At 38.1% G+C, this 25,686-nt stretch overlaps 1 protein-coding gene across 8 annotated transcripts in view; it reads right to left on the bottom strand.

The window, feature by feature from the left end:
* The window catches only part of Pam (peptidylglycine alpha-amidating monooxygenase), a 275,438-nt gene that overhangs the window by 202,555 nt on the left and 47,197 nt on the right, over positions 1 to 25,686 (bottom strand). The window lies entirely within an intron of this gene.

Genomic DNA, 25,686 nt, shown 5'->3' with positions numbered 1-25,686 from the left:
ATGAAATCCTAACAGGAGTGTGGCCACAGCAGGGTGTGGAACCTAGACAACTTCCCCCATCACAGATGGAAATATTTACCCTGAAGAGGTGGGCTGAAAGAAACCTCCATATGCTGTCAGGTCAGTGCAACATTAACACATTTGCCTATGAAGCTGGAGAGGCCCAACAGAGGGACTATCATTCTTTCTAGATCCTGAGATTTCTAAAGGTAACAGACACAAACAGCCTATATAAATTTGATAAAAATTACACCTAGAATAACTTTTCACAATTAAAAATTTTTCAAAAACACGAAGATATTTACTTACTTTGGGCTCTTTTATTTTGACATTGCATATTAAAGACTTCACAAATGTACACATTTATATTAATATTTTTTTCCAGTTTTAGTACCTTTCCTTTGTTTTTGTTTTGCAGTTTTATTTAAACACAGATATAACATGCACGTGAGCCACCTACTCCCCCTCCCTCTTTTTTTCTTTGCTATGCAGCCTGGCGTTGGGATTGGTGGCTCTGAATGCCATCAACACTACTCTTTCTATAATGGCTTTGTCATTCACAGTCTAAGCACAGTTAAGGTTGGCTGGACATTAACAGCACTTCCAGCTCCTTGCCATTGTGGACCACAAAATTCTGGAAGCCACTGGGCAGCATGTGCTTGGTTTTCTTGTTGCTCCCATAACTGATGCTGGACGTCAGGGTCTAACGCTTGAATCTTCTCCACAGCCTCTTGTCAATACTTGAGATTCCACAAGTTTCACTTGGTTTTGACATACAGGGGTGACTGCTGCAGAGGCTGGAGGGCAGCCATGATGCTACAAATGTGATTGCCAACACCTCGCAGGCAGCTCCAAGGAAGAAGGCTGTTTTAGTACCTTAATTTAGCCATTTAAAAATGGGAGTACCCAGGGAGAGCTTTGTAAACATGACTTGGCCAACCTTCAGACTACCCAACACCTATCACATGGCTTGTACCGTTATATCACCTATCTCTAATTCTACTTTGTGTGTGCTATACTCTTTGAATGGTTATGTATCTTTTAAGTCTTAAAAATAATGCTGTGAAGGAGGAACTTCTTGTCTTCACATGTAGTTGAATAAGTCACATACATTTTCAGCCTATGCTGAGTGCTGTGTTGTATTTCCTTAGAGATGACTTAGCTTCATTCATGAAAATAAAAAGTGGTCAAGCAAACAATTAACTCTTAGCAAAGTCATAGCACTAGTCAGAAAATAGTCAGCTAGAAACCCAAATGTTCTATGTTTTCATGTCCATCTACATGAATCAGGGCACTAAATTCTATGGAGGCCCCTCCATGAGACAGAAATTGCCATAGCATCCTTGTTACTGTTCAGGATATTGCCTATTGCCCCATTTTACAGATGCGAATCTTGAGAGAGGGTAAGGAATCACTCTGGTCCAGTGAGAGAATGAGATGCAGACAAGGAAGGACTCAGGTGTTGATGCCAGGGCTCCCTAGAGTGTACCTCATTACCACTATGACACAGAGAGATCAATATTCATAACCATGATTCCAAATCATCAGCAGGAGGTAAAAAATGATGGAAGATTCTCTGGAGAGACTTAAGATGAGGTTCAAATAAAAAAAAATCAAGTTTAAAACACAATAACATCTTTTAAAAATTTCATACACTTTTTGATCATTTTTGCCTTGTTCCCATAACTACTACTAGATCCCACACCTCCTTTCCGGAGTAATATTCAGCTCTAAAGATAAATAAAAATCACAAAATTTGCAGGAAAATGAATGGAATTGGAATTAAATGAGGTCAAACAATCTCAGAAAGAAAAGAAAAAAAGCATGATCTCCCTCATATATGGATTCTAGCCTATAATATATAAACATATTTGTAAGCAAATGTATATATGGGCACAGTATAACATGGAGAAAGGAGAACATGAAAGGGTAAATATTAGGTGGGGAAAAAAGAATAAATGTATATTGGATACTTGAGTCATGTGTGTTCTAAAGTCAGGTCTCTCATCACACTGCTTCCATAATTCCATAATGCCAACACTGCAACACAGGGGCCAAAGTAGCAAATTACAACTTCCTAAGGATAAAATGTCCTGAGGAATCTTTAGCTTCCTAATGTAGGGGACAAAATGAGGTATGAGGTCTACGTTCTTTAGAAAGTAGTGATATTTTCATATATACATGAAATACAATCCTCCCTGTCCACCTCTCTCTTCCCCTAACCTTGTTTTAAAATTAAGGCCCAAAGAGGTCCCATGACTTGCTTAAGTCCGCCTAGTTCACATTCACACAGTTTAAACTTCAGGCCAGAGTTCCAGGACTCTACATTAAGTGCTGACCTAAGAATCTGGCATTTGCTAGCTGACCTTACATAGGCAGTCATCAGCCAGGTTCCTATAAGGAGAAAGCCTGACTGTATTCTGAATTCATTCTTTCAAAGTATTAAGAGCATATTTAATTGGATAATAATTTACCTGAAGTTTAAGGATTTTTTTTGTTAAAAATCTAAAACTAGCAGTGATTAGCAAAGATCATAGTACTACAGGGCTTAAACCCATTAGTATCTGCAGATAGAATCTAAGAAGAAACTATATTCAAAGACTTCCCCTTTGAAATCTTGAATAAGATGTTTGATTTTAAACCATTAGCCTTCTAACCCTTATGTTTGGCAATGGGTTTCTTTAGCTTCCTCCTTTTGCCATTACCCAAGAAGTAGAAATGTGACCAGGTGGGGAGCTGAAAGCATCAATAACCAGATAGGACGAACAGCTTCTTTCCAGGAGCGGCAGCTGTCCAGTCTTACTCATCTGCTGTCAGTGTAGATTTCATGACCACTTAATCATCTCATAGGCTTCTTGAAGCCCGATGTGTCAAGTAGCCATAAGTTAAGACATAGCAGCAATATACTATCAATATGGGTTCTAACATCAAACTATTTATAGAATGACCTTTTTTTTTTACCTATTTTCTGTTGCTATAACGAAAATATCTGTGTCTGGGAAATATATAGGGACAGAGGTTTATTTGGTCACAGAAAGCTTAAAGCCTAAGATGGTGCAACTCACTGACTTGGCCCTCCGATGATTTGTGCCATCATGATGGAAACATTTACCGGACTGGAATAACATCCACATGTTAGGACAAGGAAGCCAGAATTCAGAGGTCAGGTTTGCCATTTTACAGCAATCTGACCAGAGTCCCATGCATCTCTTCTTATGAGTCTCCAACAATTACCTAACCACCTTCCACTAGACTCCCCTCTTAAAAGAACTTCAAACTTCCAAAACACAAACATGTCTCCCAGCACACGGATCTTTGGAGAGACACACCAAATTCATACCATTTTAGACCATAGCAAACTGATTATTTTAGAAATCTTAAATTTCTTAATTAAAAAGGTTTTTCTTGTGACTAAGTATCAAGTATTCCAAGTTGACCTTGAACTTGCTATGTAGCTGAAGACAACCTTGAATCTGCTAATGTAGCTGAAGATGACCTTGATCAGAATTATGTTCCTTGTGCTTTGACCTCCAGAGTGTTGGTCTTATAATCCACATGTGGTGTTGGGGATTGAGTCCAGAGCTTTGTGAATGCTGGGTACACATACTATCAAATAAGCCTATGCCCAGCCCAACATTTCTTTGTTTTAAAATGAGAATAAGATAAACCTTTCTACTATCTTAAGATTAATTCAGAAACTCTGTCACCTGTTTTTAAAAATGGGGAAAGGGTGCACGTGTTGAGCAAGAAGCCTGAAAACTTTCAAAAAAAAAATGGATACAGCAAAACAGAACAATTTGCACAGCAGGAAAAGTAACCAGATGCCAGCTATCACAGTTATACACAGTACCAATTAATTAAACTCAGCTTTTTAATCACCATCAGATATAATGTAAGTGTTGGGAAAATATTTAAAGACAAAAACCTGGCAATTCTTTATTCAATATGAGGAGTTTAAATTTTAAAAATAATTACTATCTCAGCAATGACTACAAATAGCAACTTCCACTTGTATAGTGAGTGACTAGGATAAAGCCAGGTATCTATAGAGTTTTGTCAGCATCCATTACAAAATTCTATAACTAAATTCTATAAGTGGAAAATCTGTGTAGCTTCTTTGTCCCCATGGAAGACATATTTGGTTCATATAGTATGCTTATAAACATTTACTTCTTATTCTTTTAAATATTCATGATGATGTCATCTTTAACTCAACAACAGAATTAGCATAAAGTATGGTAATGAGTTAAGAGTCAAGTAATGTCTTTAATGTTGCTTCCCTAAACTGTCTGTTAGGCTTTAAACAGATGTTTAATAAGCCAAATATTATGCTTCCATTTGTAATCCTAACTACAGTGAAATAAAAATTTGACAAATTAATGCTCAATAAATATGCAAAGAATGTTAAATGAACTAGATTATATAATAAAAGCTTGAGTATTTTTTCCTAAGAAGAAGAGAGGGTCTATTGTGGTCAATTCATTCTTTTTTCTGTGGTTTTATTATCATGCAAGTTAAGACTGTGCTGTACAAAGGATGCATGCACATAGGATATTACAGTCAAGCTTTGGGAACTGTTATGTGTAGCTCAGTGGACAAGTGTGTGCTTCACATGTGAGAAGCCCTAGGTTTACTCTCCACACCAATAAAAGACAGTTAAGGTATGTGCACGGACTGTGTGGGTTTAAAGGAAACAAATTGTGTCCACCAGTGTTCAGACCTTGATCCTGGGTTGTATTCTGGGTTCTTTCATTGTACTGACTCTTCATAGAAAATGCCCAAGACTGAAATAGACTTCAGCCAACTCCAGGTCCTAGCTGAGTTTGCTGTAAGATTACTTATTGAATTGCTCACTCTGATTTTACTTTGACTGTTCTAGTGTTCCTTCCAAGAATCCAGGCCAGAAGCAGGAATAACTGAATCACCTAGTGGCTCTAGCTTTCATACCTAATTATTCCCACAGCAGTGTTCTATGTGACCATTACAGACTTAAAATGCCTTAAGGAAAAAAATCCAATATTTTAAAGATATTTTAAAAGTAGGTGCTGTAATACACCACTTCATTTTACTTACATTTTAAAAATAGATTTTAATTTTCTTGTGATTCTCTTGCTCATGGTTTACTGAGATAATGGTGGATTTCCTGAGTTAGCTTTGTTCTGTTCATGGACTCTCCTTCTCACCTTTGGATGCTGCAACTCTATTTTGATTCAGGGTTGCTCAGCACACATTGTGATCCCACTCTCTCTGTAATGGTTTCTGGTGATCTTATAACTCTGCTTTGGTGAAAAACTGTCTAGGCACAAAAGAACTATTTCTGCAGTGGCTAATGCTTTTTCCTGACATTTACTTTAGTCTTTCTTTTAATTTTCCAGTCCTCATCCACCCACCCACCTATCCATCCATCCATCCATCCATCCATCCTCTTTTCCACATTTAAACTTTCCATTTTCAAAAGAACATGATTTGAGAACTTTTTAAAATCTTTACTCTTAGCATTATGTAATTCTATATTAATCATCTCAGCTATACTCACTTGGAAAAATTTTAAAGTGCCTGACTCGGAATCAGGAAAATGGGCAATGGAAAACAGAGTCTCATTTGGATTTTCTAGTATTATCTAGAAATGTATTCAATTACATTACACATTATTCAATTATTCAATTACACATTCAGTGACTGTGTTTTGTGAACATGGTAAAAAGGCTTTAGCAAATTTAATGGAAACATTAAATATGCTGCAGTTTTTGTAAGTTGATTTTCGAACTCGGTTGTTCATAATCCAGGATCCTTGAAAATGAAAGCAGAGCTGGACTTCTTTTTACTCTGGAAAGGCTTCTTGCTAATGCCCTCTTAGATTCATTAATTTTACAGCTTAGGATCTAACATGGCCTCCTGCTATCCTATACTATAAAGAACCAAGAATTTGAAATATGTATACAGTACCTCGGAAACATGTTTGCCTCCTTGAGGTTTCCATTCCCATCCTTTTCATCCTTGGATATCGCATTACCCACAGTCTATTCATGCTGTACCCCAAAGCATTAGACTGGACCCATTTCCATATAGATACCAGCCCATATGAAGCTGCTCCGGGCAGTTTGAAGTCAAGCAGCACTCCTGGAACATAAGACTATAACTGAACAGGTTCGTGAGCCCCAGCCCTTCCCCTATCTGCCAGCCTGAGCAAAGGTCCGGCATGTCCTCATCAGTCAGAGAGTGCGAAGTCAGTGGCTTATTTCCTCATGGAGACCTTGGGCACACTCTTCAGCTGTGTCTGGCATACCATGATTACTGATGTCTAGGTCATCATCCTCTTTCCTAATTTAATCTCTTTCTAGGGTCAGGTTTGCCTTTCAGAGTTTGAATCCAGCACTATTGAGCATAGACTTCAAGAACTTGAAACACTGAAAGTGGACAGAGGCCTAAATGACCCAGACAAAATGCCCTAGAATGAATTCACACTGTCAACATTCTAGATAATCTAGCTTGTGGGTATCACCAGGAAGGATCTTGCAAGAATGTAGAAGGGTCATCAAGATCATGATGGAGAAACCTATAGAGATAACAAAACCAAACTCGTGGGAACTCATGAACTTTAGACCAACAGCTGTGGAGCCTCCATGGGACTGGACTCGGCCCTGTGCATAAGCAAGACTGTTGTGTAGCTTTATCTGCTTAAGGAGCCCCATGGCAGTAGGATCAGGATCCATCTCTGGTACGTGAACTGCTTTTTGGAACTCACTACCTATGGAGGGACACCTTGCACAACACTGATGCAGGGGGAGGGACCTGGACCTGCCTCTACTGAATGCACTAGGTTCTGCTGACTCCCCATGGGAGGCCTTACCTTGTTGGAGGAGAGAATGGGAGGTGAGTTGAGGCGGGAGGAGGGGGGGGCTGGAGGGACGGGAGGAGGAAAGAGAGGGGGATCTGTGGTTGGTATGTAGAATGAATAACAAAATTAATAATAATAATAATAATAATAATAATAAGAATAAGAAGAAGAAGAAGAAGAAGAAGAAGGTGGCTGAGTTGAACAAGGCATGGAAAACAAGTCAGTAAACAGCGATCCTCCATGACCTTGGCTTTAGTTCCAGTCTCAAGGTTCCTTCCTCCAGTTCCTGTTTTAGTTTCCCCAGATGATGGATTATGACTTGTAAGTCAAATAAACCCTTCCCTCACTAAGTTGCTTTTTAGTCATGGCATTTTATCATATCAATAGAAACTGTTAACTCAGAAAGAAAAATTAATAAATAGCTCATTATACATGAAATTCTGGACCCACAACTGGGTCATGTTACTCCTAGTCAGCACTTTTATGGGCTTTCCTCAAGAGGCAGCTTTCCTAAGCATTTAGTCTGTATTTGGGATTTTGGCCTCTAGATTTTCCTACTACTTGGCCAATGTGCCAAGTCAGGGGCTGTATTATGCCAAGATGGCTACAAATGTGGCTCAACACAAACCCACAAGCCTACTTCACACACAGAAGGTTATTTTGGAGACTTTTTTCTTTTTTGGTGGAGGTGTAACTCAGTTGTGCAATTCTTGAGTGTGAACTTTGAAGATAACAATGTCATGTTTCAATGTCAAATGGGCATGTCTATGAGTCAATAATGATTTGAGATACTTTGTAAAACTACACTCTTATCTTGCTTAATATTTTAGGCTACTTTCAACAAGATTGAAAAGTACAAGGATGAAATGAACTTCTTCAACATGTAATTCTAGTTAAAAAAAAAAAAAATGAAACACCTGTGGAACACCACATTAATAGGTAGCTTCCCCTCCCATCAATCCCCACACCTCGACAGAAAACCTCTGCTCTGTTTCACCATATCTCACCTCATTGTCCTTTGTGCATACATTTCTTATGTCTGTTCAGTTCGACCAGATAGATCTTTATCACATTTTTCAGAGCTCCTGAGGACTTACAGCTTTTCTTATATGGCCAACAAGGAAACGAAGAACCAGAGAAAGTCAACAAGAAGCCTAGGGTGAACAACAGGGAAACAGACTCTCTTGGGGACATGCACCTTCCACTGTTCTCATCAAAGAGACTCACCTTCCCTCAACCCAGTCAATATGTAACCTAGCTGCTGCTTCCAAAGCCTTTTCAACTGGAAAGAAAAAATGAAACCCCAACTCTTCTGAGGCATGGTTTTTGTCACTTTGTCACCAATCCATTAGACCTGGCACAGGTGGAGTTTATAATCTGGGCTGAGGTACCAGGATGTAGGCAAACAAGCATAACCGAGTGTATAGGCAAATGTGAACACAAGCCAGAGCACCTTTGTGCAGAACTCTCACCTTGACTGTTCTCTACTGCTCTGTTCTTGGCATGGGATTGAACTCGAGGAGGCATTAACTGTTCACACTCAGGACAATTCTAGGAGCTGGTCTATTTCAGTACACTGGTATAGGTAGTAGCCTGGACCCTAGTCCCTCCAGTGGACTAGGTAAGTCATTATTAGGCAGTTTAATCTTTGCCAAATAAGGTGTTTTTTTCTTTTTTTCTTTTCTTTTATCTTTTTCTTTTCTTTCTTTTTTTTTTTGTTTAAAATAAAGTACTTAGAATAGTTTCTATAGTTTCTGGCACAGTTACATATTTCAAGTTTTCTATTGACCAAATGCCATCTAGTAAAGTTCTCTGGAGAATTCATATTATGTGCACAATCACTATGAAAGATATGTTTGGGTGAACCACAGAGCAAATGTCAACAGAAAATAAAACCAGTGCAGAGAGAAGTAACCTGGAAAAAAAAAAAAAGACATAAGTTGTCAGAATAGCACTGAAGTGGATGAACTCTGTTCCATTCTCCAGTAACCTGGGGAGTACCTCCCTTCTCTAAATTTCCATGTTGTTTACAGCAATGTTACTGGGGGTTTCTATCAAAATTATGGTGTCTCTCTCCTTTTAAGAATGTAGGTTCCTAAAGGTATTTGCTCTGTGAACCAAATGATAGAACTACATGGGATACATATTCATCTTTGAGAGATTCTGGTAAGATGATGACAAGACCCTACAGATTCACAGTTACTTTCCTTCTTTTCCATTGGTTCACCTTCAAAAGGTGTCATGGTTTTCATGCCAACTGTGAGGTGATTAACTTTAGAGCAAATCAGCCAATGTCCACCCAAATGCAAAGGCCACTCTTGCCCCTGACTTATAAGTGAATGTCCTTAGAAACCTCGAGCAATAAGAATATTTAGTCCATATTTCTTTAGAATGCTTTTTGTTTGTTGGTTTGTTTTGGCTTTTTTGAGACAGGGTTTCGATGTGTAGCCACTAGTTCTGCCTGCCTCTGCCTCCTGAGTGCTGGGGTTAAAGGCGAGTACCACCACCACCCAGCACAATTTTCTTTAGAATGTTTTAAAACTTAAGTCTTTTTTATTTTTTGTTCCAACATTCTCTGAATAACACATTAATTTATAGGGAAAACTAAACAAAGTGTTTTTCACTGTATTAACTATATTTATTTATTAATTTGGACAGGAAGGAGGAACCCAAACCAGTTTCCTATTATGTAATTATATATACAATTCATATTATTAAGCACAATACAAGTACATTTCTTACATATTTAGGCAATTAAGTTTGAACCAGTTCTTTACATGGCTATTTTTGGAACAGCAAATAATTTTCTCCTCCTCCTCTTAATATCACCATTTCCAGGCTTCTAATATCTTAAAGGTATCTTTTTCTAAAGAACCCAAGCTACATCCACTTATCTGCATCAACACTGTATGAACATGTGTCTGCCCATTCTTCATACTGACATCCAAATTAGGAAGTATAATTTACTATAATCTATTTATAAGTAATAAAAAATTGAAAATTAGAATGCTTGTTGAAAGATTCTTACTTTTTATTGGGTTTAAGAGAAAGTACACCAGAGGACTGCCATCCATAAATAGCACTCACCGACTGGTTCAGAGTACAGGACTCTGGTTTGAAATCATGTTTAACAACCTCACTGAAAACAAAATGCCCCCTCAGCTGAATTTATTTAGAGATTGGCTTTTCAAGACACAGTGGCTTTGTGTAACACTCTAACTATCTTAACCAGAGAAAAGAAATGACTGACACATTTTTAAAGTCCAATTTTAATGAATATTTCGTTAATCTGGAAGCTTACTTCCATGAAAATCTTTACATATGATACATAGCTTTTCATAAATCATTGGACGGCTTCAGCAAAAGGAATATACACCTTTTTAAACTGGTTCATGTGAGGCTGAGGAAATTCTACTGTGACAAGTCTCTCCAAGCAGACTGAAGGCAGATGGTGCTGATGTGTTCAGCAGCGAACAGTGTTGATCACAGAGTGTCTGCCAATCAAACACTTGGGGAAGAAATGAGCTCCATCTGTGTTTTAATCACGACAGCAAAACCATCCAGGATAACTGCCAGAGCTGCACATTTTCATGGAGTACAAGAGACATAAGTGAAAGTGGAAATTCCCATATACAGTACTGGCTCCAAACCAAAACACAGGAGCACTGTCAATTAGGAACAAAATCAATAGCAGTGTCTCTTTCTAAAATATTTCCCATGAGCTTCGACGCTCTGTGCTACATTCTTTCTCTAAGGCAATTCTAATCTAACTGAAGGAATTATGTAGGTAAAAGAAACGAGATGGTACCTGAAAAGAATTTTTAAAAATAGTTTGGTTACCCAATGAAATGGGACTCTCTATAAATACGTGTACATTTTTCTATTTTATAGATGTATTATACATTAGAGAGCATGAAATTTATGACAGCACAAGATTGCACTTTAGTAAAAGAAATTTACTGAAAGTAAAGCACTTCCAAAACTTCAAAACAAGTGACACTCTGCCTATAAATAACAGTATTTTCAAAAGGCTGTACATGCAGTAAGACCTTGAATAACTAGTGTACAGCAGTAGCAGAGCGGAGGGAAGAGTAGATTTTTCCCAGATTTCAGAAGGATGAGTAGGCTTTCTTGGGGAAAATGAGGTGGGCGGGGGGAACCTTACTACACAGAGAGTGCTGTGAGCAAAGGCACACACCTAAAATCTCAGGCTGCTTTTTCATGGAGACTTGATTCTTGGGAATGGTGATGGCCAGGGCCAAAGGCCACCCAAGGGATACTGCTGTGAGAGCTGAAAAGAGCATCGCCCAGGGCTGTTGGCCAGTTACAAGTGACTCTTAGAGAACAGTTTTATGTTTAGATCGAGTTTAAAGAACGCAAAATGAAGAATATGCGGTATTTTGCCAGTGAGATGAGGACCTGGGGAAGGAGGAGAGGCAGGCAGAGATGGGTAGCCTAAAGAGGAGCCAGAGATGGGGCTTGAAGACTTGAGTGTGCTGAAATGTAATAGAAATAGCTGCTGTCAATGATACAAGGTGCAGAATTAGTGTATGTCACTTCATAATTACTCATTGAATTATTTTAATTTATTATGTTTAATTAGTTAAACAACTATTTTACTGCATCATTAGAGAAGCTTATATAATCATATAGAAATCTTATCATTTGCTACCTTGAGGAGATTTGTAAGTGGCATATACATGTGTGTGTATGTAGGTGTAAATGTACAAATGTTCACAAACACAGGGGAACATAGGCGTGGAGGCTAGAGGTCAATGTCAGATGTCCTCAGTGACTCTCGACCTTATTTTTTGGAACAATCTGTCATTGAAACTGGAACTTACCTATGTAACAAGACTAGCTAGTTACATAGGTGAGTTCTCTCTGCTTCCCTGGGGGCTAGGACTGGAGGCATTCACCAGTGTGTGTGGCTTTTTATGTGGGTGCTGGGGCACCAAACTCAGGCCCTTATTCTTATGTAGCAAATAATGTATCCATTGAGCCTTCACTGTGTCTCTTCTTGTCTGAAGGATCTACCACCTTTAATGCTAAGCTCTGGTCTTATCTTATTTTTATTTTCCATTGTCTCTGGTGACATACAATACAGTTTTTTGTCATAACAATAATTAAAGACTTGATCTCACCTTATGTCAGTGACAACACTATGAAATTCAGAGATCAGTTTTCACTACCATCCTCTTACAGTCATGGGTGATTCACAATTAAGGGTATTAGTGAAACACTTCCTGTTATAAAACCACAAAATTTCAGAAATAGTTTCAAAGTCACCATTATAATTCTGAAGTCAATGAAACTTTAGACTCTTCAGAACTTTGATTACCAGTTCAATGCCTCCTCACTGCATGCTGAGGGTGAGCGCGTGTCCATTCAATGACAGACAGTCTTGTCAATGGCCAGTCGCTGCATTTCTCATTTTTAAATTTTAAAGTTTTAAATTTTCTCTATACTACAGCCACATCCTTCAGTGCCTTTTCCCAGCTGCAACAAATGATTATTGTTTTATTTTAAAGAAAATGCATTCTCTCCAGAACACGTTAGTGATGAGAATAAATTAGCAAATTTAGAAAACACAATCCATTCTACTCTGTTACATTACTACATTAAAGCCTTATTTCTCCAGACAAGTAAATGTATATGACTCAATAGGTTTATAATTGTAGCCAATAGTCCAATTAAACAACATAACAAGGAGGCAGCTATAATCCACCACAGTAAAGAATAAATGCTTCAGAAAATAATGGATGTTTTCCATTGGGAGAGAGAAGAGAAACTTCAATTAAGAAGGAGGACACAAAACAACTCCAGAGAGGGACATGACAGGAAGAGGAATCTCTGACATTTAAAACCCTCAGAATCCTACTAAAGCCAACAAAATCAATTATTTTATACATCGTCATGAGCTATGAGCAAATACCACACTGGGATATACAACTTGCTCTCCAGATATTCTACCTTGGAAGTTGTCTGGACATGAGTCCTCGGCCACTTTTAGTCTCTCTCTTTCTTATGTATACCCAATCTTTCAGTACATATTTTCCATGCCCAAGTCAAAATTTACTCTACTTCTGATCCACTGTTCTCCTGTCTCCTGACACCTCCAAAAAACCAAAAATGACCAAGGCTCCTCTCCATAGCTCCTCAACTTGAATTCTTGGCCTCTTAAGGGTCTTTCATCAAAGCTTCAGGCAGAGTGGGTGCTGTGAAAGGCAAGGCAGCCCACACTGCTCCTGTGCAGACCTGCCCAGTGGCCCCCACTCCTGTGAGGACCACTAGCTGCCAGCATTCCATCCTGGTACCTACTCACCCCGCTTGATTAACCTCAGCTCACTTGCTCAGCACGAGGCATACTGACCATGGTGGTACCCAAACCTATCAAGGCACACACCTGCACCAGGGCCTGTGGTCTTACTCTTTCCCATGGCTCAAATAATCTCCCTGAAGCTATGGGTATTCATTTACCTTAAACCTGTGGGAGGTCTTTATTCAACCGACCCTCTTATTGAGTCATTCTGTGACCCCCGAAACTGAGACCACATACTCCACCACAAAAAGCCCATCACTCACACCTCCACTTTCAATTTAGTTTCCCAATTAGGGTTACCCATTCTTAACAGACAATATGTTTACAATTATTAGTTACTCGTCAGTCCCTCCTATCACCACTAGACTATAAATTCCATGGAGGCAGGAATTTGTGATTTTAGACATACTTATATTAATTTGGCATACAGCTAATTAGTGATAATAATAATAATGCATAATATACTAACAATAATTTATAGCAAATAGTTGTCAATGAAGCTAATCAAACAATTCATGGTGCAGCTGATAACAATACAGAGCATGCTTCATTCTGTGTATACAGTTAACAGTTTAGCCTCATATAACTTTTTTGCTTTTTGAAATTAAAATGCACTACTTTTTCCCTCCCCTTTCCCCTCTTTAACCACTGTCATGTAACACTCCCTCCAACTCTCCCCCCCTCTTAATTTCATGGCCCCTAGACTCTTTTTCTTTAATATATAGATGCAACCTAATCAATCCCTATAATGTTACTTGTATGTATAATGATTTCAAGGCTGACCACTTGAGGGCTAGCTTTCAAGGATCCCACAGGGTGCTGTGAAAACATTCAAAGGAAACAACCAAGTTGTCCTACCAATCACAGGCACATGATGTCTATGAATGACAGCAATGACCAGCATGGCACAATAACCCTAAGGATACAATAGCAGCCATCATATATTGGCTGTAACAAACAAGTTTGCTACCTGGACTTAGTTGAGGCCTTCTCTCTAAAAGGGGAGCCATGCCAGGTACTGAAAAAGCTAGCCAACTACTTGAGGCTAGAGAGGTCACGGATTTTGGAGGAAAACACGCAACCACCAATTTAGTAACTAGCATAATTCCTAACTGCATTTTAAATAGTTATTCTTATACCCACAGATTAAGCGTAGCTTTCAACTATCAACAAAGAACTGTCTCTTTGCAACAGGCAGAAACCATTACAAAAAAAACCTATCATTGATCAAAATTCAGAGAACAAGTGACCATGTTGTAGTGATCTATTTACAATACAACTCCTTCACATAGCCTGTTATAATTTTTAATGACTTTTCTTTTCACTTAGGTTCTACATGGAACTTCATAGAAAGCCATGTTTGAGGTACAATAAAGAAGACTCAATAGTACTTGTGAAAAAGAGATGAGTCAATTGTGTAATCAAGACTTGAGTCTATCAAGGAATATTGACAAGACAACAGTAATATTGCTGCTGTTGCCCATAAACATGGGGTAAGCATTCAAAGTACTTGTTTCAGTTACTTTTCTCATTGCTATTGACAAAATGCTTGACATAAAGATAAAGATGGATTTATTTCATCTCCAACACTCACAGTTCAAAACCACAGCCCACCATGGGAGGGAAGACCTTATTGAAGGAGTTGAGGAAGCTGGTCACATTGCATCCAGAGTCAAGAAACAAAAGATAAATGTTGGTGCTCAGTTTGCTTTTTCCTTTTTATTTGGACTAGAACCCCACACTATACAACCATGGCACTCACACTCACCTCAATTAACAACCTCAAAAGTCCTTCACAGACTTTCATGGCATGGCTCCTGGGTGACACCAGACCCTGTCAAACTGACAGTCTATATTAGCCACCACGGCACCTTTCCTCAGAGTATCTGGACAATAGTACATAAAGCTTTCAATTGAGCAAGGGCATAACAGACTCCAGTTTTTCAATGCTTTCTGAAATTACAGAATATAGTTTCATTTCAAAATATTCTGTAATGTATTCTTTGACTGATTCTTTGAACATACGACTAAATTAACTCAGTATCATCTTCTTAAACTGTTCCAAGCACATGCATCCTACATGATAATTCTAATTATCAATGATTGAATACATACACAAGGAATTCTCTCACCAATACCTTTGATTACTTTTGATATGTATTTATTAGGAGCTAATTAATGCTTCTGTAACATGTATATTAAGAGTTGCTTTAATTAAATTTCTACATGAAAATGAAGGAAAAAATAGTTTCCTACAGCATGAATTTGAAGACAGCTAGCATCAAAAACTGTAAAGTGTGCATCTATTATTTAAAATGCTTGAAGCAGGCATGAGACACTTCAGGAATTCAGAAGATGGCTCTCTTGAGTTTTATAATCTTCCAGACTGATCTTATCTATATCCCTTAACCCTTGTCCTCCTTAGCCTGCGAAGTTCTTCTATCTCCTCCTCAACTCTGACCTCAAAGATTAGAGCAAAGTCTACTTGAGTAGCCCTTTCCTTTCCTCATATGTGACCAGTTACCAGTGGTTCCCACCTTCCCACAAACTCAAATTACTCATTTATGCGCTAGTATCATGAATTGGGACCACTATTTTTTTTTTTTTTTTTGCAATCATTGAACAGGTGAAAGAAAAATTCAAGTTGCTTTGATTTTTTACTTCAAGAATTTAAATGGTTCTGTAGACAAGTAACATGATCTCACTTGTCTCACAGATGTGGAGAGTAGAGTGGTAGGTAGTTACAGAGTCTGAGGAGTCAGTGCACAGGAGAGGATGTAAAAAGACTAGTCAAAGGTACTGTGTTTGGCTAAACAGAGAGAACAAGACATTCTGGAGTGTCATAGCACACTAAGAAAACCATAGATAAGGATAATGTACTACACATTTTAAAAAGCTAGATGAAAAGACATTGGAAGTTTTCACACAAAAAAAGATAATTGAGTAGAAAGATATATTAACCTGATTTAAAGGTATATAGAATATACATGGAGCACAACACCACTGGTCACCCTAATATGTATAATTTTTGGTTCATGTATAATTTTTAAATAATTTTAATTTTAAAATTTAAAGAATATAAATGTTCTTCATTTCTCATAAAAAATAAATGTTGGTCACTTACATAGAACTTAAGGCCCATTGTAACAAAAAAATCACCTTGTGCATCCAGCCTCACCTCCTAATTACTTTTAATACAGGAAATGACATCATTTCCTCTCACATTCACCATTATTCATGTTAGTGCCCTAGAAAGCTTGTCATCATTCACATACATCCGATCACTCATCCGTTCAACAGATAACTATTTGTCACTGAACACAAAGCAGTGTTCTTAGAGTGGAGACACAGCAGTAAATAAAAGAAAATTCCCTGCTTTCCCAGAACACACGGTCATACCGGACGGAGATAAAAATTAATTCAACTATCATGAAAGCTATGCAACTTGTTAGCAAGTCACTCACATTAAAACGAAAACAGAGAACTAGAAACCAGTTCTCTGAAGCAATCAAGAACAATAAGCTACTAACTTCAAAGTCTTCAGAAAGGTTTTACAAATGTGAAGATATGAGATGGTAAAGAGAGCCGTGCAGTAGGTGGGATGAGATCCATACAGGTAGGGGCTAGAACAATTGTTCCCATTGGGAAATACACTTTCGCCTGTGTCCGAGAAATGTAGAAATAAAATCAAAGTGGAAGGGAGATCAGCTTTTAAGATTGGCTTTTGCGGATCTGATTTACAATGACTAAGATACAAAGTGATCTGAGGGTTTGGGGAAGAGAGACATGACCTGGTATGTGCCTTCAAAGAGTCACTGTGGCTTCACATTAAGACTGGACTTGAGAAATTTGAAGACAAGTTAAAGGTTTGTTGCCAAAATGGAAACAAGATTTAATGGTGTTTGGGACTGAGTGGAAGTGATGGAGATGGCAACTTAGTTGGATTCCAGGTATGTTTTGAAGGTACCACAAATAGGATATCACTATAGAAGAAGGGAAATGATGTGTACTCAACAGTGTCATCGAATAAAAATAGGACAAAAAAATGCACATTCCTTTAATTTTTCTGGAAGTCCCACTTTAAAAAGCAAAATGGCAAAAGTGAAATCAAATTTTGAATAGGTCTTATTTAGCCCAATATTACCTAATTATTGTTTCAAGTAAGTAATCAATGTAAAAATTACTAAAACATTTCAAATTATTTTGTATTTAATTCTGAAAGTATACCCTGACTTAGAGGACCTACTGTGAAGTGCTAAACAGGCAGGTAGTGGCTGCTAGATTGGGAAACTAGAAGGATAACATGTTTTCTTTTGCTTTGAATTACATGCTGGTTGTGGAAAGCAATCTAATGCTTGCCAATAAAGTAACTACTTACCAACAAGTAGCTACTATAAGACACTTTTCCAGAAAATATCTGAGTACAGATAATGGGTCCATAGTAAATGATGGCAAGGGTTAAGGAAAAGAAACCAGAATACAAAACATGATCTTGTAAGAGGGGGGTAGACATAAGCCATGCAAGCCCTCTGGAAGCTGGAAAGGAATTCACTAAAGGGCTCATAAGGTGCACTTTTGGATGGCTCAGATGGAAATGAGCCCAGCTTTGGCATGGGGTGGTAGGAATAGTGTACAAATCACTCTTTACCTCATACAGGGATACGTTATCTATAGTTCATCAATGAGGTTAGGTCAGAAATACAAATTTGGAATCTGTCAGTATGTTGATGAAATTTAAAGTCACAAGACCGGAAAAGATCATTAAGAAAATGAACTTTAGGGAGTTGGAGTACTAGCTGTTCTTCCCGAGGTCCTGAGTTCAATTCCCAGCAGCTACTTGGTGGCTCACAATCATCTATAATAGGATTTGAATATCTCTTCTGGCATGCAGGCATATATGCAGAGCACTCATACATAAAATATAAACAAATAAAATTAAAAATTTATTTTAAAAAAGAAAATGAACTTTAGCAGAGTACTAACTCTGGCTTTAGAGTCAGGAAGATGATAAAGAATCAGCAAGGCGACTAGAAAGCACATGTTAGGACAAAGGCAACTGGAAAAATGTGAGGCTTCGGGGCAGTGGAGAAGGGTGACTTGTTACAAATGTGGCTGCAAAGTCCAGTCAGAGGGAGAATGAGAACTGACCAGTATCAAATCTGCAGAGAGGTGGTTCTGAAAAGTTGGTAAAAGAAAGGGTGTGGGGTAGAGAGATATGGGTCAGTGGTTAAGATCACTGCCTGCTCTTCCAAAGGACTTGGGATCAATTCCCAGCACACAACCATCTGTAACAGTCCCAGCAGATACCTGGCCTCAGAGGATCCCAGGCATCCAGGCAAATGGTGCACAGATGCACACAAAGGCAAAAACACCCATATTCAGCAAGATAATAAAAATAAAAACAAAAACAAAAAGCCTCTTTGGGGCTGGAGAAATGGCTCAGAAGTTAAGAACACATACTGCTCTTGCAGAGGACCAGGGATAGGCTCCCAGCACTCACAGGGTGGCTCACAATTATGTATAACTCCAGTTCCAGAGAGATTCAAAGGTAGCTCCTCCACACACAGAGCACATAAATACACTCAGGCATGCACATGTACACAAACAAAAATAAAATACATAAATAGTCAAAAAAAAAGAAAGAAAGGAAAGAGGGAGACAAGAAGAAAGATAAGAAATGGAGACAAGAAGCAGGCAACATGGGCCGCTACACAAGGGCAGTTTTGTATGAAGGGAGTAAAGAAATAAGGGTGTTTACATCAGTTTGAGTTCATATTTCCTATCTCATCTCAACAGGCAGTTACATCTCAACTCCCTCTCAGGATAGCTTCAGTGGTAGAGAATTAAATACTTGTGGCTACAAGTAACAGTGATTTCTACACACCCTAGCAGACTGGGCTAGTGACCTAGCCTACTAGATTAACAGATGATCTAAGTCATGACTCAGACCATCGGTAGGATAAAACTTCAACCCAGGGTAAACATTTGAAAAATAACTGCAATCCAATAATTACTAGTGTCCAGAAGCATAAACATATATTTCTGATGACTTACTAAATTACTTCATCAACAATGGTCTTTCTTTTTGTTAAACACAAGTTTAAAAACAACTAAACTAATCATTTTCTTGGCATTAGTATAAGGATGAAAAAATTTTTTCTAAATACCAAAACTTTAAAGTAGATAGTTAGTAAGGCATCTGTTATGAAAGTAAAACATATGAGCTATATATCAATCAGGAAAAGAGCTCATTAAAGCATACACTGATTTTTAAAAAATCAGATATTATTTCAACTTTCTACATTTTGGTAAGTCTAAGAAATCATCAGATTATTGTTTCTGTAGGACTAGTCTTTCAACAATGGTTTAAGCTTGCTGGAAAATCTTCGAAGGGCTAGCATATTTAAAGATAATTGTAGACAACTATCCAAATTGCCATATGTTGATTCAAGGGATAAGTATGTTCCTCTTATACTTCATTTAGAAAACTTTAGTTTCCTCTACACAAAATTTAGAGACTTCCTTTTTTAAGTATTAGCATCCAAGACTGAGAAATAATGACCAGAGGATAGAGGGATTGTTGGAACAGCTGTAGTGGTGTCATATCACGTAAAGATTTTAAGTTTTGCAACATGAGCTGTAGCTGGTTGAGAGGATAAGCTAAATTAACACAGAAGGTTTGGTTGTTCATGCAGTAATTCATTTCCTCTTAAAATGACTCAAAAGCTTGTACTGCTGCTTCCATGGCCTTTCCAGTGCGGAAATCCCTCAGGCTGGATCAGCTGCCTGCCTCCTGGCTAGCATCTCTGTTCTTCCATTAGCCTACGCTTTCCTTTAACATCTCCAACCTTCCCATCAGAAGGAAGCAAGGGTAACTGTGCAAACAGGAATCTGTGGTGGGGAAATAAGGGGCAGTGGCCTCCGGATGAGCATAATGCTGTGTCATCTGTAGGTGTTTCATGAAGGGGAGCTATTTGCTTGAAATAAAATTCACAAGAAGCTTAAAGGAAGTTGGAAACCAGAGAAAGAGACAGACTAGAGAAGTCGCTGTAATGTAACTGCTAGTGACAGGTGTATATGCCACAGCTGGAGTCATGGAAAAAGAAAAGAAAAATAATCCGGGGAGCAAAGAATGCAAGATAAAATTAACAGTTTTACAGTTACATAAGAAGAATTAAGAGGTGAGGAATATGAAAGCTAACAGGTTGACAACAGGTTAGCCATCAACTAACACAGAATTTTAAGAAAAAGGCATTCTTTAGCTGGATCCAAACAAAGTGAATTTATTACATTCTGCTGCAGTTGCTGTTTACCAAGCATTAGTATGAAAACAAAATGATAGTTATTAAGTGGACAGGAAGTCATTCATTCTACACACGCATGCTCTTAGCCAAAACTTCTGGAAGATCAAGATCACCTTGTCCTTTGATTAATTCTGCACCATGTTTACGGCATCTCACCTGTATGAGGTGGGATTCTATACTAATTACTGAGATTGCATCTTAGTAGAAGAAGATCAAGATGACCTTGCCCAATAAGGCAATCTTTGCTACCTGAGTCTTGTGCTCTTGTATTGTAAATGGTATTATTCTGCCGTTTATCTCTATTGAGTTTCATGGGCGTGTTTTAGCTTAAATTGTGACACATATTTGAACTTACGAAAGTTTCGAAATGGTGAGCTCAGTCATCTTACTATGAACAGTAAAGGCTGACCAGAGAGTCTTGAGTTTCCTTTCTTGGCATAGAGGGAAAGCACCCAAAAGCCACTCAAGTTACCTGCATGGCTATGACTACATCCAGAAATCAAACTTCCGTCCCCATCAGCTTCCTCACTTTTTGTGAAGTCACTTATGACAGACAGTCAACAATAGGCATGGGAACCAGATTCTCGGTAAGCTTTTCCACTGGACTCGTCCACAGAGCTCTCGTCTAGCAAACGTCAGGGGAAGAATAGCAAGCATTTGAACCTGTGCTTGCATGCCCTTTAAAGTACAGCTACATGGCTCTTTTCCTCTCCATCGGCTCCAGGCCACAAGATTCAGCGGAGAGAAGGAGGACCCTTTAATTCCATCGCTCCTCCTCTCAAAAGACCGTTTTGGAACCGTTAATTTCAAGAAAATGTAGCCATTGTAGGATCCCATTCCCATAACATAGCTTGGCAGAAATAAGGCCACCACAGGAAAGAATTTTCTCCACAAATCATCTCAAAAATCACTTTTCTTTCTGCACTACTGGCTCCATTTTAGAGATGAGCACAACATTAAAGCATCAATAATTAAGGAAGACCACTGAGTGCGGTGTCAGTGGGAGAAATGGGTAGTGTTATGACGGTTCTCTGATCTGCAGAGACTTTGGAATAACCAAGACTCAGGAGAAGCCCCTGGCTCCAGCACTTCTTTACTGCTTGACTTTGCTCCCACTAGTGGTGGAAAAAAATTCCCCATAGAAATAAAACTCTGAACTAGTTTTCAAAATAGTGCGAGATCATAGCCGTCTTTGAAGTTTTTGTTTTGAAGTCTCCTTCCATCTTATCTACCACCCACCGACTAAGAAGATTCCAAACCCTTAAAACTCTAATTTTCATTAGCTTCTTTATCTCTGATTTTGTTTTCAAAGATAAACTTTTAAGATATTTTTTTTTTGAAACAAGGTAAAAAGGATTAGGAAAGCAAGAGAGCTGGTTCAGGCAGGTTTGAGATGAAACAGTCTCTTCTATCACAGAGAAAGCAGCTGTTCTCTGAAGGTTGTTCTTTTCTTTTCTTTTTCAAGTGAAATGGATTTAATCTTTCATCACCCTAATTTACAAGAATTAGAGAAAATAAGTGATCAGTATTGAACTGACTATTCTTACTTTAAAAAACAAAACCAAACAGAATACTCCATATTTTATTGACACTCATAGGAGCCCTGCCCTTTCCTGGAGATGGAAAAGGAGGGGATTGGGAGGGAGGGGATGAGGGGAATGGGGGAGACTAGGAGAGCAGGATGGGGGTGTTGCCAGGATATAAAATAAATAGATGAATTTAATTTTTTTTTTTAAAAAATCATGTTTAAAGGTGTTTGGGTTTTACTCATGGGAACTTGAATCGGTTTACATGGTTGATGAAAAGTAAATATAAGTGAGTGAATAGATATGTAAAGAAGAAAACATGAGCAAATATACACATTTATTTCAATAGCTATTTGTATAGATTAATACTTATTGATAATTAGTTGGTTCACTGACTTATATAACTTGTTGATATTTTTAATGTTATTTTGATTGACAAGTAAATACGAAAACAACATAACATCAGATTTTCTTTTTAGATAGGATGCTAAGGCCACGTACCACCATGGAAACAAAAAGGAACAGGGTCACAATAACTACTTCCCACAATGTAGGTATTTGGCAAAGTCTTTGTGCTTTAAGCTGAGTTGCTACGGCACTGTTTGGTTTTTCTCGAGTAAATGACTCCAATTTTATTTTAAGAATATAAGCAGAAACCAGCTTTCCTTCTATTTACTTTTCTCTGGAGAACCACAGCCAACAGCACTAAGGACTTCTGCCCAACACAAACACACAACAACAGTTTCTTTCTCCTATCTACCACTGCTAGTTTTGTAGCAAAGGTTAAAAAGCTGTGAGATGTAAATTACCTCATGCTTCACATGTATGAGCCCATATACTAAGATTATGGTCTCATTCATAATACGTGTTAGATATATACAATAAAAAAATTATTTTCTGCAGCTGGGCCTGGAGGTATTGATCATGATACTCTAGTGTGTCTTTCCTAGGAAACCATAGAGCAAACATGCCAGTACCATCAGCTGGAGCTTGTGACTCATATGGCTTCATGCTAGATCAATGAGAGACAGTGTTATTCAAAATTTAGGGTTATTAAGTCTCATATTTGGGTCTCCAGTGGCCCAGCCATTACCTTTCAGATTAAAAAAAAATAAACAACCCCTCAGGCTCACTCACATAGGACTTAACTAATAGAAGTTGTGTAGTCCCTAATTAGCCTTGTTTAATTAACCTGTTCTTCTATTAGCTTCTTAATAAAAACATCAAAGTGAGAAGTGCATCACTTTTTAAGCCTCACCTCTGTACTCAAGAGTTTTGAACACTGGAACTAGAGAAAAACTTCTTTCTAATTCAGTTTCTCCTGACTACTTATCTTGAGTCATTTTTAACATCCTTTGAGAAAAGTGCATGCATTGAATTAGGTCAGAATTTCATGGTCCCAATTGGCACTGCTTTACGTAAAAATATATCAGATTTGTAAATTTAATGTTATCCCTCTGTAGTAGGCAGAATAATGGCCCCCAAAGATGCCCATGTCCTAAACTGTGGAGTCTGTGAATATGCCACATGGCATCATAGGAATGACTATGTAAGTAGTTAAGGTTAAAGATACCAAAATGGTTAGGCCATCCTGGGTTATACAAGTGGACCCAAGGTAAGGGACAGTGTATGTCGTTTAAAGCAGAGAACCAGAGGGACAGCAGAGTCAAGGCTTGTCTCCTCTTGCTTGTTGTGAAAATGGAAGAAGAAGCTATGAGCCCCACAAAGCCTGTGGTCCTTGGAAGCTGCAAGGGCATGGAACTGGATTCTTCCTCAGAGCATCCTGGAAAAAAAAATGTCCTCGGTCCTGTTGATTTGTAACCAATGTAACCAACAGAACTAGAAGGTAAGACTTTTGTGCCCTTAAAGCTATAACTCCCATAATAATTGCGTAGAGCCAATAACAAGCAGCTAATAAATCATCTTAATTAGTTTATTACATAGATTATTTCTTTTCAGGGGAGGGTTAAAAACTGACTAGGGGAAAATTGCCCATTTCTAAACTGGGAATCATGGAGCCATGAAAGTTTGGGAATCATGGAGCCATGAAAATTTGGGAATCATGAGACCATGGCAAATTTGGGAATCAAGGGGCCATGAAAATTGAGAGTGCCCTATAAAACCTAGAACTTAGGCTTCAAGTTCGGGCCGGAATATCACCGAAGGTCCTTCACTGAGGCTAACAACTTGAGCTTCTGGTCTCCGCTGGATGTTTACTTGTACATCTATTTTCTCCATCCAACTTCCTTGAATTCTTTAGGATTCCCATTCAGTTATCTGTATAGGGAGAGCCAATAGGATCATCTTCTTGCTATATTTCATTTACCTCATGCTGTCAAGTCTGCAGATTTGGCATTTCCATAATCCAGCAAGAACAAATTTAACCATTAAGCTTCAAATGCATTCGTATTATGGCATGAAAATGAAAGAGAAACTTTCCTAAAGTAATTTTTAAGATCACCCTGCCTGAACAGTGTGGAACTCCTTCTGACAGGAAGAAGGCTGGACTCTTGAAGTATATTCTCCGCCAAGTACTACTTGCATAGTCATGCTGGCAGACGGCTATCTTCACTGCTACTTACAAAGTTGAAACTCAATATATATTTTAAACTATAAATTCATTTAACCAATGAATTAGACTATACTGCTTGAAATATGAGCACAAAGATAAGATATTATTTAACATGAAGCATATTAGTTTTATTTCTAACAAAAGCACTGTGAGCATATTTCTAAAAAAATTTTAAAGTATGGTGAAAATATAGACTGATTCACTCTCTTTAACATTTAACCTACTGTAATTTGAATTAAGTGTTATTACAACTTGCTTCTCCCTTTTAGAAATGGTTTCTAATAGCAATTAATGAGCAACTTAGCAAACAGGAAGTCAAGTATCAAATAAGTAATAATTTAAGTAAGATGGTTTTAGTATAGTTTCAAGACTGGAAAAAATTCAAAGAATAAACACTTGCAATACTTATGACATATCCTTCAGTTCCTAGGAGCTAAATGTAAATTTTAATATGGTTTTACACTCTTAACAACTATCATTTCTTACTGATTCTTTATAGAAAGGTACATGTAGTATTAATGTTCCACTAGCATCATTTCTCAGAAACAAATCAAAGTTAGGCAGTAGAGCACATTCCACAGGATTCTAAAAATACAAGACTCTAGAAATGAACAGTCGAAACCATATTTGTACCTCTCATCAAAGCCATCTGCCTGCCTGCTGTACAGAATAAAGGTTCAACCACCCAAAGAGATGGCACAGTCTCCGGCCAAGCCATTCTCAATCCCCTGTCCCCTTGCAAAGCTATTTACTAACATTTAGGAAACATTTTTTTCCAACTACTCTTCTTAAAACCCACTATCACCGTGTTCATAGGGCGTGCTGAAATTGGTTACTGGGGATCCAGGAAAAGAACTCTGGGAAGGACGTTCTGTGCGGTGACTGAGCAATGGCATATTTCATCATCATTGTTTATTGATGAGGCAGCCTGTGGGAGAAAAGCTGAAATAGAAAACTAACTTCCCAAGTAAGATCTTCGCTCACAGCTCTCCACCTGATGCTGTAAGGGATTGCACAGTACTCTTTTCAGAAAGCTGGCTAAAATGCTTATGCTAAAGAAAGGATGCATATTTAAGTATTTCATCTAGCAGCAGCTCATCCCAGCACAACACTAGAAACATAAG

The sequence above is a fragment of the Onychomys torridus genome, chromosome 23, assembly GCF_903995425.1.
Source record: "Onychomys torridus chromosome 23, mOncTor1.1, whole genome shotgun sequence".
In the NCBI taxonomy this organism is placed as follows: domain Eukaryota; kingdom Metazoa; phylum Chordata; class Mammalia; order Rodentia; family Cricetidae; genus Onychomys; species Onychomys torridus.
This window is presented reverse-complemented; position numbering and strand designations above follow the sequence as displayed.